This window comes from Eleutherodactylus coqui, chromosome 1, assembly GCF_035609145.1.
Source record: "Eleutherodactylus coqui strain aEleCoq1 chromosome 1, aEleCoq1.hap1, whole genome shotgun sequence".
Classification (NCBI taxonomy): Eukaryota; Metazoa; Chordata; class Amphibia; order Anura; family Eleutherodactylidae; genus Eleutherodactylus; species Eleutherodactylus coqui.
The window spans coordinates 313,059,364-313,077,451 of record NC_089837.1 but is presented as its reverse complement, the minus strand read 5'-3'; positions in this window follow the sequence as shown (position 1 = coordinate 313,077,451).

Below are 18,088 nucleotides of genomic sequence, written 5' to 3'. Positions count from 1 at the left end.
GCATCGGGAGATCACACATCTAGCAGTCACACATCTGTTGGTCACACATTCGGCGGCGGTCACACATCTGGCAGTCATACATCCCACGGTCAGACATCTGGCAGCCACACATCTGGCAGTGACACATCTGTTGGTCACACATCTAGCGGTTACACATCCGGCAGTCACACATGCGCGCAGCATCGATAAATTGCAATTGGACTGCTGGGAAACGCTGACCGTTTGAACTAGTTTTTCTCCAGCAGGTTCACTGACATGAATGGAGCAACACTGAGAGCACGCGAGCATTGCTCCAGTCATTCCTAGAGCACCAGAACCCCATTCTTAGAAGTCCCAGTGCTCAGACTTCCACTGATTGGCAGTATCCTGTGTTTCAGATGGCTGTGTACGCAACTACGCCTGCCAGTATGGAGCCTAGTTGCAGGTGAACAAGGGAAATTTCTTCCCCTTCGCTGGGCGCTCAAACTCCATGCCAGAACGCAGAAGATTGAAAAGAAACATGGGAAGATAAGTCCGGTCCTATCTTTTCTGCATGTAGTATTCACTACGTGCAGTGAAAAAAAGGGCAGGTCCTATCTTCTCTCAGCTGTAATATTAACGGACAAGAATCCTGATGGTGAAAGCAAAACCACTGAAATCCTATTGAAATCAGTGGTTTCGTTTTGTCCCCTAAATGGCCATGATTATCATGTACGCATAATGGGAGAAAATCACGTTCGTCTGAAGCCGCCCTAAGGCATAACTTGCTTTGGTAGGACAAACTCTTCCATCCTTATATTGCCCTTTCTTGCTATAGCTGTGAGTTCTGATAATCCCCATGGATCAGGATGCCCAAATACTGGCTAAAGGAATTTTGATGTATTTGTGAAGATCCCGTCTTCTGATTCTTCCTTTAACAGTCAGCTGCCATTTTTTCAGTTTGTTTCTATAAAATTTGGCCTATTGGCCCCTGAAAATATGTAAACTTTAAAAGCCGTAAAAACTATAAAAAACAACCTATCATGGAGTTAATAACTCACTAACACAATGTAACCGTACATAAAAGAGGGACACGAAGAAGAAGAAGGCATACAAGTGTCAGTACAGCCGCGGACATTGGGGGGGCGCACATCACACATTTGTTCACTTTTTCGTGCAGGAGAAAGTTTGTATGTCAGTGGTGTGAGTTCCGGCCTAGAGCTAAGCCGCCACTCATCTGATTTAACCCTTTCCCTGCCGTCATATACTGCAAGATGGATGCAGTGGGTCACGTTCAGTGTTATTGGCCTGAAGCTCCAGATAATTATTTCAGGATACGCATGTGAAAATCCTCCCCACTTCTCCTCCAGCCGCAGAATAGTCATTCTGAATGAGAGAAGAGACGTCTGGTTACTGCATTCTTTTGACCATTTACTGTACAGTTAAGTGTACTCTATTGTTCTCTGGTATCAACCATTTCAGATTAGGGAGAGACTAAAAGTTACCTTTACGTTTGGCGATTATCGGCTGGAAATATTACATTGGCTGGAAATAGTGAATTTGGGTGATAATTGTTCTGTGTACATGCGGCTGCCAACAGGGCACTGAAAAAGAAGTCGCTCACTTGTCGGAGTCGCTTGGTTTTTAGCAGAACTATTAATTTCAACGACTATCGCTTCTCTGTAAAGCACGAGAGCGATAGTCGGGTGGTGGTTTGTGGCTGTTATGCACCTGACAGTCGTCCCGTGTAGAGGTACCTTAACTCAGCAAGTGTTCTGCACTAGGATGTGGGAGACGTGACCATAGGATAGGGCAATACAAGCTATGCTCCCTGCTATCAGCCAGCTGGGGAGAGTGTGACTGCAGGACCAGCAGATAAACTTTTGTTCACAACAAGTCTGGGAGAAGAGTGTTCTTTAATATATATGTAGTGGCCCGGAGTAGTAGGGGCCCCCACACCACTGAGGTGACTAATCTTTTCTAGTGTGTGTGTCTTGTCTTATGTAAGGTTATCTGTAGGTATCATTATAAAGTCTTTGTCTGCTGTTGGTATAGTTCTGCCATGTGTGTATTTGTGTCAGTTGCACTAACCCACACGGTGTTCTGTCTTTCACTCCTTAGCTAGTTTGTGATTGGCTGTGGGGATTTTGGTCGCTCGGGATTGTTTGAGAAGGTGAGCCAAGGAAAGGTGAGACATCAGTGTGAGTGAGGGAGAAGGAGAGAGAGGAGAGAGAGGAAGCCTCGGTGGGAGTAGTTGATCCCGAAAATGGTTCGGTGGTTCCTGGGCAAAAAGAGCCTTTGGGACTCATGGCTGGCTCGCTACGGAGAAGCCAATTCTTATCAAGCTGCGCCTGGCGGACAATAGGTGGTGGAGCTGTCCGCTGGAGAGTCTTTTTACACCCTGCCAGATGGCATCTGAGTAAGAGCAGACCCCGCGCAACCGGAAAAAAAATGAGCCTTGGTAATGTGAGTGATTTACAACTTAGTGGGGAAGAAATGATTGTCCCTCTGACAAGCCCTATCAGTTTCCTCCACCAGTTACCACTTGGAGTAAGGTTCAGATAACTTAGACTGACCACTTCAGCTACTCAACAAGGACGAGCAGAAAGAGACTGAGAGAGAGCGAGAGAGAGAAAAGGACTGTTGTTAAGGGACTGTTCAAAATGCTGTTGGAGATTCCATTGTTTAAAGGAACTGTTTCGTGGACAACTTGCAAGCTAAAGTAACACTGCGTTCCCCCGGTTTAACAAAGATTGATTTGATGTTGACTCTTTATTATTTACCTACGTTATTCTCAGAGGTACTGGCGTCACATGATAATTACTCAAACCCCGCTTCATTGAGTAATCCACCTGCTGGGTGGGCCATTGCTGAAGGTAGGGTGGCAAGCACTGTGACACAAGCTAAGACTCCTATTTTAGCTATCCATGACTTCTGTAGGCCACCACATATAGAGTGATGATGGTGCAAAATGGACCCTAGCCACATACTCACTACTTTATGCCACATATCCACTTATACAAATAAAGAGGGGGATAAGGATATCAGAGGTTTCTCTTGTACTCACCAAGAGATAAAAGTCTGATCAGTGGGGGTCTCACCGCTGAGACCCCCACTGATTCCGAGAACTGGGGATGGTAGGTCCCTCTCTCCTCAGTGCCACTTTATTCATTTTCAATGGGGCAGACAGAAATAGTGGAGTACAAGCACTTGGCTATCTCCAGATGAATGCAGCAGCACCGCGCATGTGTGACCGCTATTCTATTCAATCTTCACATCATTGTGGGTGGAGACAGCAGGTAACATAGGACCCCCAATGTCAAGAACGTTGAGAGTCTCAGCGGTAAGACCCCTACTAATCGGACTTCCATCACCTATCCATAGAATATGCTATAAGAGTCCCTCTTGGTACAACCCCTTCTACAAGTTGCCAACTTCCTTTTGTGTAAGAAAAAAAACCTAGCAACGGTGCTAGTAAGAAAATACATAAAATGAAAACTTGCCTAAGGGGAGAAGTCGCCTCTCGCTGCCCAAATCCGCTTCCAGGGATCCTGTCTCCCCCAGGAACCTCGTGCAATAAAACATGTCATCTGCAACACAAATGGAGATCCTATTCACTAACAGACACAGAAAACGCAGTTTTGCTTTATATTTAACCCCATCAGCAGCCTTGTAAAGCAAAGAATCCAGGAAACGCAATAAAATTCAGGGGAATTAAAAGCTATATAACAATTCCCGCGTGTCTGTTTATCGATACATTAACAAGGTGTCTTTGGTGGTGCAACAGAAAAAAAGTATCTTAAAGGGTTTTTCCAGGACTAAATTACTGATGAGCCATCCCCAGGATAAGTCATCAAGAATTGGCTGGCAAGGTCCACCGCTCGGAGATCCATGCTGATCAGCTGATCGCAGAGGTTGCTGCATTCGGGCGTGTGCTGCAACCTCTTGTCAGACATGTCACGTCACATTAATCAGTCACATGGCCTGAGAGCAGGTCAGTCCTATTCGAGTGAGTGGGACTGAGCTGCTGTACAGGCATAGCCACTGTACAATATACAGCGCTGTATCTGGTATGAACTGATGTCATGGTGTCATTTATCCCAGTGCCATTGTCACTTCAATCACCTGATCATCAGGGGTCCTAAGTGGCGTAGGAGGGTTCACCACCACATCCATGGCTGCCTGGCTGGACACAGAGGATACAGGCACATAGAGAGCATCTTCACCAGCTGTGCTTGAATGTTGTGGTGCAGGTTCAGCACCTCCATGTAGCGCCCATGGTAGCCGCACCTGAAACACACAAGTCTTCACTATAACAACGTCAAAGAAGAAACATGTTGTCTGCAGGTCCTTTCATGAGGGCAGATTTCTTACACGAACAAGTCCCGATCCGCAATATAATAAGTCGATTGGCACTAGTTTTTAGGATCTTTTACGTGGGCTGATAATAATTATATGGGGTCGAATGATCGTCAGGCCCATACACTTTGCATATCGTCAGCAGCACAACTCTGTTTGCATGAGTACGACATGCTGCTGACCCCTGGAGTAACTATAGGGGATGCAGAGGATGCGGTTGCCCCCGGACCCATGAGCCTTAGGGCCCCATAAGGCTTCTCTTCTCCATATAGGCAGCCCAGTATTGTGAATAAAGCATTATAGTTGGGTTTTGCATTGGGGCCCAGGAGCCTCAAGGTATGCCTCTGCATTAAGGAGTTAAGAGAGGTTGGGGGGCCCAAGATAAACTTTTGCACCCAGGCACATGAGCCTTTAGCTATGCCCCAGCTTCTTAGAAACAATTATTTTTGACCCACATAAAAGATACGATCGGCTGTCAAATAAGCGCTTGCTTTATTGTCAGCTGATCAATGCCTGATTTACAGGGGGCAAAAATGAGAAATGAATGTTCTCTAGAGCATCTGCTCAACCAATTGTTGTCTTATGTAGACGGCCCTTAAAGCAATTCTCTGGCCCCAAGATAGAATGGAGGTAGGGAGGGTAATATTACTGGCTGAACTCAGTTTGCAGAGTATTCACCGTTTCTTGGGCCTTCCAAGGTGGCCTCACCAGTCTTCTGACTACCTGGTAGTACATTGGTATACTAAGATATTGCACCTGCTCTCTGATTGTCTAGCGCTTCTCACGTGATCACTGCTGCCCAATAGGAAAGTAACGTGATGTATCTCAGACTACTGATTTACAATGTAACCTTTTGAGGTGGACTGTAAAGAGTCCTTAGAAGAGACGTTATCCTGATAGACCCCGAAATACAGAAAATGAAGACGAATGAGTAACCAACAGCGGTTGTGAGATGCTCCGCCCCCACAGATCAGTTTTACCCACAGTGTTCCTTTAATGAATGTAATGCACTGTTTAACCCCTTAAGGATCCATACCTTTTCCCATCCCCCCATTTTTGTTTTTTTCTTCCCCACTTTCAAAACATCATAAGACTTTTACTTTTCCACCAACGCAGCTTTCTGAGGGTACCAAGTATTGTAAAAATTTCTAAGTGGAGTGAAATGGCAAACACTTAATTTTGCAATATACGTCCGAGTGGCACGGTGCATAAACGGAATAGAAAGTGATCAAAACATCATAAGGATCAACAAATGGTACCATTAACAAGTATAACTCAACCTCACCCCCCACAAATGAGAAGATGCCGGACTGGTAAGCTGGGGTCACCTGAACTTGGTATCGCCAGAATAGTGCTGACCCGAAGAATCATGTCGCATTATTTATTTTACACACTGAACGCTGTAAAAATGAAATCCAAAAAGCTGGAATGCTATGATGAAAAAAAGAGAAAAATTAGTTGGTCATCAAGGCACAAACAGGCTTTTTCACTACGGCCTCCCTTTACACAGGTGTTGCGGTAAGCACCCCAATTTAAATTGCAGCGCTTTGCCGCATTTTACTTTCGTTTTTGGACGCAGCATCTTCTAGCACTCCTCATCATTTTTGGGCTAAACGCCCAAAAATAGAATAGACACCGCTCAAAAATCGCTGCGATGGAGCAGCTCTCTGAGCAGTCCCATTGAAAACAATGGAAGCATGTCTGTGTAAGGGATGTTTAATAAACTTTTTGATTCTTGTTATTTCTTGACATCATTATTATTGGTGTATAGCAGCTGTTCCCAAACTGTGCTTCGCAGAGCCCTTGGGGCTCTGCGAGCAGCAGTAGGGGCTCCGACTGAGGGTCTCCGTGCTTGCTAACTTGTGGCATGTGTGCCGGAGCGGGCAAGTATGCCGACGACTGTTCACCACTGTAGTGATTACCAGGAGAGTGTGTGCACCCAGGATCCTCCTCCCCTGAGTCCTCTGCTCATTAGTTCCGCAGGAGAGGACTCCGGCTATGCCATATTAATCTTTTTTTAGGGGTCTGACCTCAGTGACCCCTCAGTAACTGGCAACTTGGGTTACGTAATATATTTGGTCTCGCACATGTCATGGTTTTCTCACCAAAATGACACCTGCGTAACAAATCGTGATACATTTCAGATAAATTAGTCACTTTTGAAGACCAATAATACGCAATAGCTGGATTGACCTTCTTAAGCCAGCGCACTTGGTCTTTATCTGTTGATTTGAGTGGCATCAACTGAGTCTAGATCTTTTTCTTATTTATCTAGTTAATGTGTGTTTGTTCTTCCTCTTTTTAATTAATTCTAATAAAAGGTATTTTTTAATATTATTAGTTTAAGGGGTCCACGTAGTAAACTTTCTCGACACTAGCCAGTTGGACTAACGCTGCCTCTGTAAGTTCCTCAGTAACTGGCACAACCAGGGTCTCCTTTCAACCCTTCTTCCCATAATCAGAACTATTTCGTCTTTTTCTTGCAGTCATCTAAGCCTAAACATGTACAGCCATTCCATCTGGACGCCGTGGAAGCAGCAGAGGCCAAGAACTTCCATCCGTCATCTAAAGACCAGGCCATGTTCAGAGGGTTTTCATTCTCCATCTTGAAGACCCTCTTAGACACTGGCTCCACCACCACCGGAGGAAGCGGTCCTCCTGAGCCCCCGTAAGAACATCAGGAGGAAGGACCCTTAGAAGTGTGCCAGCAGTACCACCCAGCTGGCGGTAAGTACAGGCGCCACAACATCTACGCCCACAGAATCATAGACATGTGCACTATACTAAAGACCTTTAAAAAACAGTTTTTTCTTACCAGTAAATGGATTTTCCCTGAACCAATGACAGCAGCAGCTGATGGTGCTGCCACGGCTGAGGAGGAAACACATTGCTGTGCTATGGCCGGCTATTAAAGCGTGGAAGGAGGCCGGATTTTTTTTTTGTTAATGACATCATAGCACATGTCTATGATTATTTCACATTCACTGGTAATTGCATTTCCTCATGCCCATAAGAGCATTGTAATGAGCGATGGGGAAATGAGGTGAGTGATAGACGGCTATTAAGGGGTGGAGGAGGCCAGATTTTTTTTTTTTACAGATGTGCGCAGGGTTTGTATGAAGTGGGCTCTGCTCCATACATTGAGGGTGTCTGCTGTCTATGACATCTCACACCCGGCCGCAACAGCCATGATTGGAGATAACTTTCTGACAGCAGCACTTAATAGCCCAATTGTGACTGCAACCATTTAAATGCCACTGTCAGTTCTGAATGGCCCGATCAACATTTAAATTGCCTGAAGCCCCACCTGAGCCCCACAGTGAGATTGCAGGGTGCCATTTGGGTATCATGGATCTCAGAAATGCAATACTGTATATTGTTTAAGTGATTAAAAGATCACAAATTATATTCCCCTCAGGAACCTAACAAGAAGAGTAAAAATAAGTAGAAAAGTTTTTTGAATAATCAATATTAAGAATTTCAATAAAAACCCCTTTCCTATATTTATAAAAAAACAAACATAAAAAAAAGTTTGGTATTGCCGCGCTTGTGAAAGTCTGATCTATTAAAATAGTGCATTTTTTATCCTGCATAGTGAACATAATTCAAAAAATAGTGCACAACACCAGAATTTTACTTTTTAGTTCACCCCATCTCCAAGCAAAATGTAATAAACAGCGATCAAAAAGTCATATGTACCCCAAAATAGTAGAAATAGAACCCATCGTTCATCCACAATAAACAAGCCTCCAACAGCTGCATCAACAGAAAACTAATAAACTTATGGCGACAGAAATTATATTTTTTCTTTTAAATATATTTCATTTTTAAAATGTAGTCCAAGAAAGAGCTAAATAAATTTGGTATCATCGCAATCATACCGATCCACAGAATAAAGTTACCATGTCATTTTTGAAGCAGTTTGTGCAGCATAAAAAACAAACCTCAAAACTGGCGTAATTGCTTTTTTTCCATTTCACTCCACTTAGAAAAATATGGTACATTAAATAATACCACTGAAAAATACAACTCGCCCCAAAAAACAAGGTATCAGATTCCATCGTTGATGGAAAATTGTCTTGCAATTTAGACCCCAAACATCAGTTAGACCACAATTTACCAAATATATCAGAATGCTGTAATGTGCTCCCCATACATTCTAGCGCCCCTGCAGTCTCCTACTTGTCCCTCCTTGAAAGTTGTCCCCTCCCTCCCACAGTTAGACCTTAAAGGGATTAGTCCAACAGGCCTAAAGAGAGGTTAGTGTAGTGTAGGTCCCATCTACAAGAGGTCGCCTTGACGTGGCAGATGGGCTCACATGTTTTGATCAAAATGTGTGCTAAGAACCTCACGAGTTTATGTGTCAGTAAATATAACAATAATGTCATTTATATCCAGATAAGAATGCTCGCAGTAGCGCAGCAGCCGCTTGCATTTGCTTCTTTTGTCGCAGTCACAGCCTACATGAACCAACACATTCAATTTTTTTGTAAGAAGTGCTGACTGCATTTTGTTCGATGTATTTCCATATTTGGAGCGGTGGCTGCCTTCATATTTCTTATGCACCCTATCCACCCATGTGTCCCAAACCCTTTCATTAGAGCATCTAACTTAATTTCCACTTTACCTGAATGCATTTGGAGGCCGAGGCTTAAAGAGCAGAGAGACGATCACCTGGGGTGCACCTACGTTCCTTACTTGTTGATGCAAACACTGAAATATAGATAGAAGTATGAGGTAGAGGACAACCCTTGGAAGAAGAGTGGGCAAAACGGGTATCAGAGCGTGTCATCAATGCAGTCGATATAGTTTATTTGGGCGCGTGCTGCTGTGTCTACTGGATATATATTTCCGAGATGGTTATATTTTGTGATTATGTATCCAGTGTATGGGTCTTGTTTGAGCGATGTGGGGTGTTCATGTAACAAGGCTGTTGCTATTGTTGTTTGAAAGGGATTTTAATACAGTATGATGTACTTAATAAAGAGGATCTACTTTTATATATCAGTCTGTGTAGTTTAATGTATAGGTGCAGCATTTAATGGCAGTACACAGTATATTTGTGGGTCTTATTGGTGTAATTATTAGTTTGAAACACGTAAGTATTTCAGGTTGTTTTTTCTTTTTTAGCCTCCCCCATAAACCATACTAAATTAATGATGATAGGGAAAAGCAGCTGCCAAAAACATCTAATGCCGTTTATCCCAGGACTAGATGATCAAACTTGTTAATATTCAACATGTCACAGCAGCACTACTCCCCAGACAGCAGACATCTGGGACTGCGAGGCTGCCCCATCCCCCATACACACGGATCCCACAAACTTAATAACTGCCCGGCATAAGAGTGTGGGGATTGGGAGGGATCACCCCAATACCAAGTAACAAGCTATCAGGACACAGAAGGGACAAGTCATTCATAATAGGAGGAATTTTTAATAAACCCAACCAAGGGATCACCACAATCAGCGGTGACATGGTGTTTACTAGTTCTTGGTGCTTGTGACTGGGGAACATTGCCACTACCCTTTATTCAATTAGGCCAATGTCCACGTGCAGATTTGATTTATAAATTCAGTGTGTGGCCCCCGCATGGGAGAGCCGTGCGTTTTGCTGCCCATAGGGATACATTGGTTCATCGAGCACTGGCTCTGATTGGTTCTTGAGTGCCGCGACTCAGCCAATTAGAGGCAGCGCTTCCTGGAGGCGGGGTTTTTCAAACTTCTGACCAGAAAGCTCTGCCGGATTGTATTGTTTTTTTTTTTTTCATGCAGCTAGGGCTTATTTTCGGGGTAGGCATTATATTTCAAGTCCCCCTGAAAATTACGGCAAAAGAGCGCTACAAAGTCTCGCGAATTTGTAGCACCCTGCGTTACTTTGTAGTGACATAAGGTCTTTCTTCCCCATATGAGGGACCAATACTAGAAATAAGCGCCGCAGTTAGGGGGGGAGGGAGGCTGCTCCAGATTTTGAACTGGAACCCAGCAGCTTCAAGTTATGCCTCTGATCACAGCGTCATGTTGAAACGAGAACTTTCATCTTTTAAAGGGTTTCCCATGTGACTGTGTTCCTGTCACTTCTCTTCATGCTTGTCCAGTTCTGTCCTCCTTCCTAGATAGTTTTTTCTACGTCTTCCTCCCTTCTTCTTCAGTCCGGTGACTTTATTATCTTCTTGCTTTACTACAACTCAAATAGAACACATAATCAACATGGCCAAATGTTACAATAAAGACCAGGAACTAAGATTGTTAGACAGGGATCAAACATTACAGCACAGTCTGGCACCAAGCCACATGAATACGCGACTACATAGTAGTACCTGAGGTCTCGCTGCAGGGCTGGCCTTGGGGCTGCACCACTTATGCATCACTTGTTACTACTGAAAGCGATTAGCTCTGATGGACGAGGCACCCGAAATTTACACCTTGCATCACTGGGCGTTGTTGGGCCAGATCTACACAGGTGTATTTTCGCATTAAATTTTTACACACCCAATATGCCGAAAATAGAACCCATTGATTTCAGTGGGTTCATTCACAAGCGGGTATTTTGTGTGCGCAATTGCATTACGAAAAAAAGATTCATCATGCTGTACTTTCCTTCGGAAAGGAACACAACTGGCACGCATTGAAGAATTTGGTCATTTCAATAGCTGGGAGCATTGGTGCATACGGTATTTTTTGCACATGCAGAAAGTACAGTAAAAAACGCAGTTGCGGATGCAAATATGCAACTTTAATTCTGAAACAAAACAGCACAAAAATGTGCACAAATACGCTCACGCTAATGTGAATCTAGCCTTAGGCTGTGGTCAGATCATGTGTGTGATCTCTGCTTAGCTTGTACCTCGGGAAAAGCTCCAGATATAACACTATGGGCCTCATTTATCAAAACTGTCTAAGGGCTCAGACAGACAGGCGTTTTTTTGCTGCGCATGTTACTTGCGTTTGCAATCCGCATCTATTAGAACCAATGCTTTTCAATGGCAGTGGTCACATGCCCGATTTTTACCTGTGCACAAAAATGCGCAGCGGTAAATATAGGGCATTGGATTTTAAAACGCAAATAACTGCGGCACTCCGCACTTTTTGAATGTGCAACCCCTGAATGCTATCACATCCAGGGGTTTTACCTTGTGGTCAATAGGGCCGGTGGCAGTAGCGGTGGCCCCATTGACATACAGAAAAGATCGCGATCCTCTGCCACAGCCGGCTCCATTGAAAGCAGTGAGATGCTGGCAGCCCCCACAGTGATTTTCGGGAAAGGGCTTTAAATATAAGCCCTTCCTTGAAAATCATCCCTAGAGTGTGTTAAAAAAAAAAAATACTCACCTCTCAGCCGCTGCCGAGGCTCATGCGCATCCAGCCGTGTCTTCCTCTGAACTGCTCTGAAGTGCTTTCAGCAGGTGGGGATTTAAATGGTCAATGGAAAATTGAAACGCAAATGTGAACGGGCCCTAATACTTAGGGGTTCACCCAGTGGCTACCCACTTCAGTATGCAGAGCCCGGGGTGAATAGCTGGCGCTTCAGATCCCACAGATTTTTCAGGGGAACCCGCAGCTAGTTTCACAGAGTATTCCAGAAATGTAGGACCATTCAGATGAATGTTTGTAATACAAGGACAACTCAAAGTCCACCACAATGGGAGAAACTTATACAAATGTCTCTCTGTCCTGGCTGATAGAGCAGAGTCCCAGGATATATGAACAGGGGTTGTGTGCTTGGCAGAATCCCTTTAAGGCATATTCCAATGTTAGCAAATGTTATTTTTTGTATATTGAATACAATCTTCTTAGTACTTTGGTATCAATGACAGTTTTTAGAATCGCTGTGTTCTGTCATTCATTGTAAAAAAGTGGTGTAAAACAATGCTGATACGACCTGCACAACCCGGCCTTCCTTCTGACTTATACCGACTTCACCCACAGGGCACACACAACATTAGAGGAGGGACTGCTGCCCTGCACAGCAATATTAAGAAATGCTCCCCCCTAGGGCTTGGTGATTCTGCCAAAAATAATAATCTCAATTTTCTTTTTTGGGAACTGAAAGAATATTAATATGAGGCCTTGTTTCTTGCGGGATGAGCTGTATTGTTTATTGGCACCACTTTTGAATACATATAATGTATTGTTTAACTTTTATTAACTTTGGTTTGGGTGAGATGGAGAAAACCCCCAGAAATTCTGCTACACAATGGCCTGGATACACATGTGCTGGTGGTTCCATGTCTGCGGTTGATGACGTGGCATTGCTGTTGCTATGGCGCAAATATTGTTAAGGTCAGTGTTAATGTTTAATAAGATATGCTTAATGAAGCTACATGTCAGTTAACCTTGCTGATTTACACCTGAAATACTGAGGTGTTATCACCATCTTGGAGTGGAGGCACCTGCAATGGAACTCACAGCACCATGGGTTTGGTAAAAATATTAAAGGGGTGTGTTGATGTGTGATTGGTTTTAGGGCTATTTGTTTGTATTTATATGAGGATTTGATTTTATCTTTATGCTTGACAAAGACCGCAGTTTTTCTGGTCAAAACGTTGCATGCATTTTATGGAGAAGAAATAAAGTCTACAACCTTTTCTACAAGCAGTCTGCTGCAGTGTGTTCCTGAGTGTAGCACCTTTCTATGTATTTGGATTAAGTACTGGGGAAGTTGGTACAGAATTGGATGTGGAAGATGGAGTAGAAGCAGTTGATGATGGACTTGAAGTTGAAGAACTTGGGGACGTTTCTGTAGAATTAGGTGGCGGTGCTTGGTATACTAGACGAGAGAAAGGGTTGAGATACCAGAGCAATTGATTTTCCAAGTCAAATGGAGGAGGACATTCTGTGACTGCCTTGGGAGTAGTTTTGAGGATCTCTTTTTCTGAGTCTGATGGGTTTTCTTCTGTTTCAGAGTCTGCAGGAGAAGTAGGTTGGGCAAGACAAATTTTAAGGCAATTACAGTGAACAACTGGAATTCTTCCTTCCGGATGGGCGATGCAGTACAGTCCTTTCTCTGGGGATATTGCAGTGATGACTGTATAGGGGGTAGTTTCCCATCTGGTGCCTAGCTTTCCATTATGGTGCTCCTTTCTTAACCAGACTCGGTCTCCAATTTGTAGTTCCGATGGGCGTTTTTGTCCAAATACAAAAAATTACGAGCTTGTTTTTCTCTTACTCCTTCCAAGTGGGTGTTGACAATTTATTGGGCTTCCTTGAGTCTTCCCTGATAATCCTTTATCCAGTCCGTTTTGGGTAAAGGGTTGTAGTCATCTGTTACTTGGATTCCTAGTTTAAGGTCAGCAGGTGACTTTCCTTGACGACCAAACATTAAATAATAGGGCGTGTATCCAGTGGAACAATGGGGAGTATTATTGTAGGTGTAGATAAGTTCTGGGAGCAAAGTGCGCCAATAAGCTTTTTGTTTGCATGGGATGGTTCTAAGTAACTCCAAGATAGTGTGATTTGCTTTTTCACACAGTTCATTTCCTTGGGGATGATAATCAGTGGTATGAAGTTTCTTACAATTATAAGTGTCACACAGTTCTTGGAAATGTTGAGATTCAAAAGCTGGCTCTCGGTTTGATAGAATTTGGTGCTGAGAGGAATGATCAGAACTACAGCTCCTTCAAATTGGAACTTCTTGCTTTATTCTGGGCTGTCACAAAAAAATGTATCTTGCCGCTGCCACTTTTACTGCTTACATGGGTAACAATCCAGTTGCCCATTTAAACTCAGGAAAGCCCAGAGCGTTGGAACAAAGATGGTTGTCCCACTTAGCCAACTTCACCTTCCAAGTTAGATATCACACTGGAAAAAGCAATACGAATGCTGACACTCTCTCCCGACTCCCTAAATTCATATACAATTCCCCAAAAGACAACGTCTGGAAAGACATTGAAATGGCAGACTTTACCTCACATCCAGCCCAACAAAGCTGTCAAGCAGTGACTCCTAACTCAAACTGTTCTCCAGAAAATACAGACACTCTAAAAAAAATTGCTTTTGCTCCAGCAGGACAGTCGGACTTTTGGTGAACTCCACGAGCACTTACTTACTTTGCCATTCCCAAAGGCATTCTGCGCAAATCCATGGATCCTGAGCTGCAACGATTGTGGAAACAAAGAAAGAGATTATTCCGCAAGAAAAACATTATCTATAGGATTTCTACTGACCCCGGATCCGGTAACTGCATTGGGGGAACGCCTATCCATCCATCTTAGAGCTATTGCCTTGCTAGCCATGAACAATACTTTAGTGAGAAATATCCGGTCATGAAATTGCCAATACTGCTGTTCCACGATTCCCAATAAGCATATGCTCGGGTCAAGTGGGACTGGCATTTCCATTAGCTGACTTAGCAATTCTGTGACCTCCCTCCAGTACGCATAGATGTCCGGGCAACTCCATATTAGATGGTGAAAATTTGCGCTTGGTGCCTGGCACTGATGGCATTGGTTTAGGCACACTATTCATTTTGTAAAGTCTAGTCAGTCTTAGGTAGCACTGAGAAAGTATATAAAATTGCCATATACTATTATTTGCAGCTGGTGATACCATGGTGGATGAGGACATTGCCGCATCCAATTCCTTCCCAGTGAGGAGGGGATGAGTTCCTTTCATCTATCCATCACCATCATTGGTGTACAGGAAATTTTAGAATGCAGTAGATGGGTATAAAGCACCACTATCAGACCCTTAGGGCCTTGAGTACACAATATACCTATCAAGGGGTACTGAGAAAAGGGTTGCCTGGGTTCTGGAAACTGTGCCGTAAGGGCATGCTGGAGCTGCACGTATCTATAAAAACCAGTCCTCAGGACCTGGTAGAGTTGCTGTAACTGTTCAAAGGAGGCTAGTACTCAATCAAAATATAAATGTTCCATTGTGGTGATTCCCACAGTTATCCAGTACTGCTTGTCTGGCAAATTCACAAGGTGTGGAAGCGCTCTATTATCCCACAGAGCGGTTTTCAAGGGTGTCCCTACATAATTGGTGACTGATTTACATGTCTGCCACACTCTAACCGCTAGTTTGTGAACAGGCAGTATCTGTTTGGCAAGTAACTCTGGTTTTTCCAGAACGATCCAGAGGGATATTTCGGAGTGAAAGACCATTAGGTGATGCTCAGAGTTTTGGAGGGGAGAATTCGATAACCAGTGACTAATATATTTCGCCTGCCCGGCCAAGTAAAACAACTTGAAATCTGGTAGCTCCATCCCTGCCATATCTTTTTCTGTTTCCATATGAAGCTTGGCTCTAGATTTCCCCCAGACAAAAGACACTATCAATGAGTTGGTCTTATTGAAAAATTTCTGTGGTACACTTGGGAAGTACAATCATTTTAATAAGATTTATTCCGCCGGCCACAGATAAAACAGCAAAAAAAATGCGCACAAATACGCTCACGCTCATGTGAATCTAGCCTTAGGCTGTGGTCAGATCATGTGTGTGATCTCTGCTTAGCTTGTACCTCGGGAAAAGCTCCAGATATAACACTATGGGCCTCATTTATCAAAACTGTCTAAGGGCTCAGACAGACAGGCGTTTTTTTGCTGCGCATGTTACTTGCGTTTGCAATCCGCATCTATTAGAACCAATGCTTTTCAATGGCAGTGGTCACATGCCTGATTTTTACCTGTGCACAAAAATGCGCAGCGGTAAATATAGGGCATTGGATTTTAAAACGCAAATAACTGCGGCACTCCGCACTTTTTGAATGTGCAACCCCTGAATGCTATCACATCCAGGGGTTTTACCTTGTGGTCAATATGGCCGGTGGCAGTAGCGGCGGCCCCATTGACATACAGAGAAGATCGTGATCCTCTGCCACAGCCGGCTCCATTGAAAGCAGTGAGATGCTGGCAGCCCCCACAGTGATTTTCGGGAAAGGGCTTTAAATATAAGCCCTTCCTTGAAAATTATCCCTAGAATGTGTAAAAAAAAAATACTCACCTCTCAGCCGCTGCCGAGGCTCATGCGCATCCAGCCACGTCGTCCTCTGAACTGCTCTGAAGTGCTTTCAGCAGGTGGGGATTTAAATGGTCAATGGAAAATTGAAACCCTAAACGTAAATGTGAACGGGCCCTAATACTTAGGGGTTCACCCAGTGGCTACCCATTTCAGTATGCAGAGCCCAGGGTGAATAGCTGGCGCTTCAGATCCCACAGATTTTTCAGGGGAACCCGCAGCTAGTTTCACAGAGTATTCCAGAAATGTAGGACCATTCAGATGAATGTTTGTAATACAAGGACAACTCAAAGTCCACCACAATGGGAGAAACTTATACAAATGTCTCTCTGTCCTGGCTGATAGAGCAGAGTCCCAGGATATATGAACAGGGGTTGTGTGCTTGGCAGAATCCCTTTAAGGCATATTCCAATGTTAGCAAATGTTATTTTTTGTATATTGAATACAATCTTCTTAGTACTTTGGTATCAATGACAGTTTTTAGAATCGCTGTGTTCTGTCATTCATTGTAAAAAAGTGGTGTAAAACAATGCTGATACGACCTGCACAACCCGGCCTTCCTTCTGACTTATACCGACTTCACCCACAGGGCACACACAACATTAGAGGAGGGACTGCTGCCCTGCACAGCAATATTAAGAAATGCTCCCCCCTAGGGCTTGGTGATTCTGCCAAAAATAATAATCTCAATTTTCTTTTTTGGGAACTGAAAGAATATTAATATGAGGCCTTGTTTCTTGCGGGATGAGCTGTATTGTTTATTGGCACCACTTTTGAATACATATAATGTATTGTTTAACTTTTATTAACTTTGGTTTGGGTGAGACGGAGAAAACCCCCAGAAATTCTGCTACACAATGGCCTGGATACACATGTGCTGGTGGTTCCATGTCTGCGGTTGATGACGTGGCATTGCTGTTGCTATGGCGCAAATATTGTTAAGGTCAGTGTTAATGTTTAATAAGATATGCTTAATGAAGCTACATGTCAGTTAACCTTGCTGATTTACACCTGAAATACTGAGGTGTTATCACCATCTTGGAGTGGAGGCACCTGCAATGGAACTCACAGCACCATGGGTTTGGTAAAAATATTAAAGGGGTGTGTTGATGTGTGATTGGTTTTAGGGCTATTTGTTTGTATTTATATGAGGATTTGATTTTATCTTTATGCTTGACAAAGACCGCAGTTTTTCTGGTCGAAACGTTGCATGCATTTTATGGAGAAGAAATAAAGTCTACAACCTTTTCTACAAGCAGTCTGCTGCAGTGTGTTCCTGAGTGTAGCACCTTTCTATGTATTTGGATTAAGTACTGGGGAAGTTGGTACAGAATTGGATGTGGAAGATGGAGTAGAAGCAGTTGATGATGGACTTGAAGTTGAAGAACTTGGGGACGTTTCTGTAGAATTAGGTGGCGGTGCTTGGTATACTAGACGAGAGAAAGGGTTGAGATACCAGAGCAATTGATTTTCCAAGTCAAATGGAGGAGGACATTCTGTGACTGCCTTGGGAGTAGTTTTGAGGATCTCTTTTTCTGAGTCTGATGGGTTTTCTTCTGTTTCAGAGTCTGCAGGAGAAGTAGGTTGGGCAAGACAAATTTTAAGGCAATTACAGTGAACAACTTGAATTCTTCCTTCCGGATGGGCGATGCAGTACAGTCCTTTCTCTGGGGATATTGCAGTGATGACTGTATAGGGGGTAGTTTCCCATCTGGTGCCTAGCTTTCCATTATGGTGCTCCTTTCTTAACCAGACTCGGTCTCCAATTTGTAGTTCCGATGGGCGTTTTTGTCCAAATTACGAGCTTGTTTT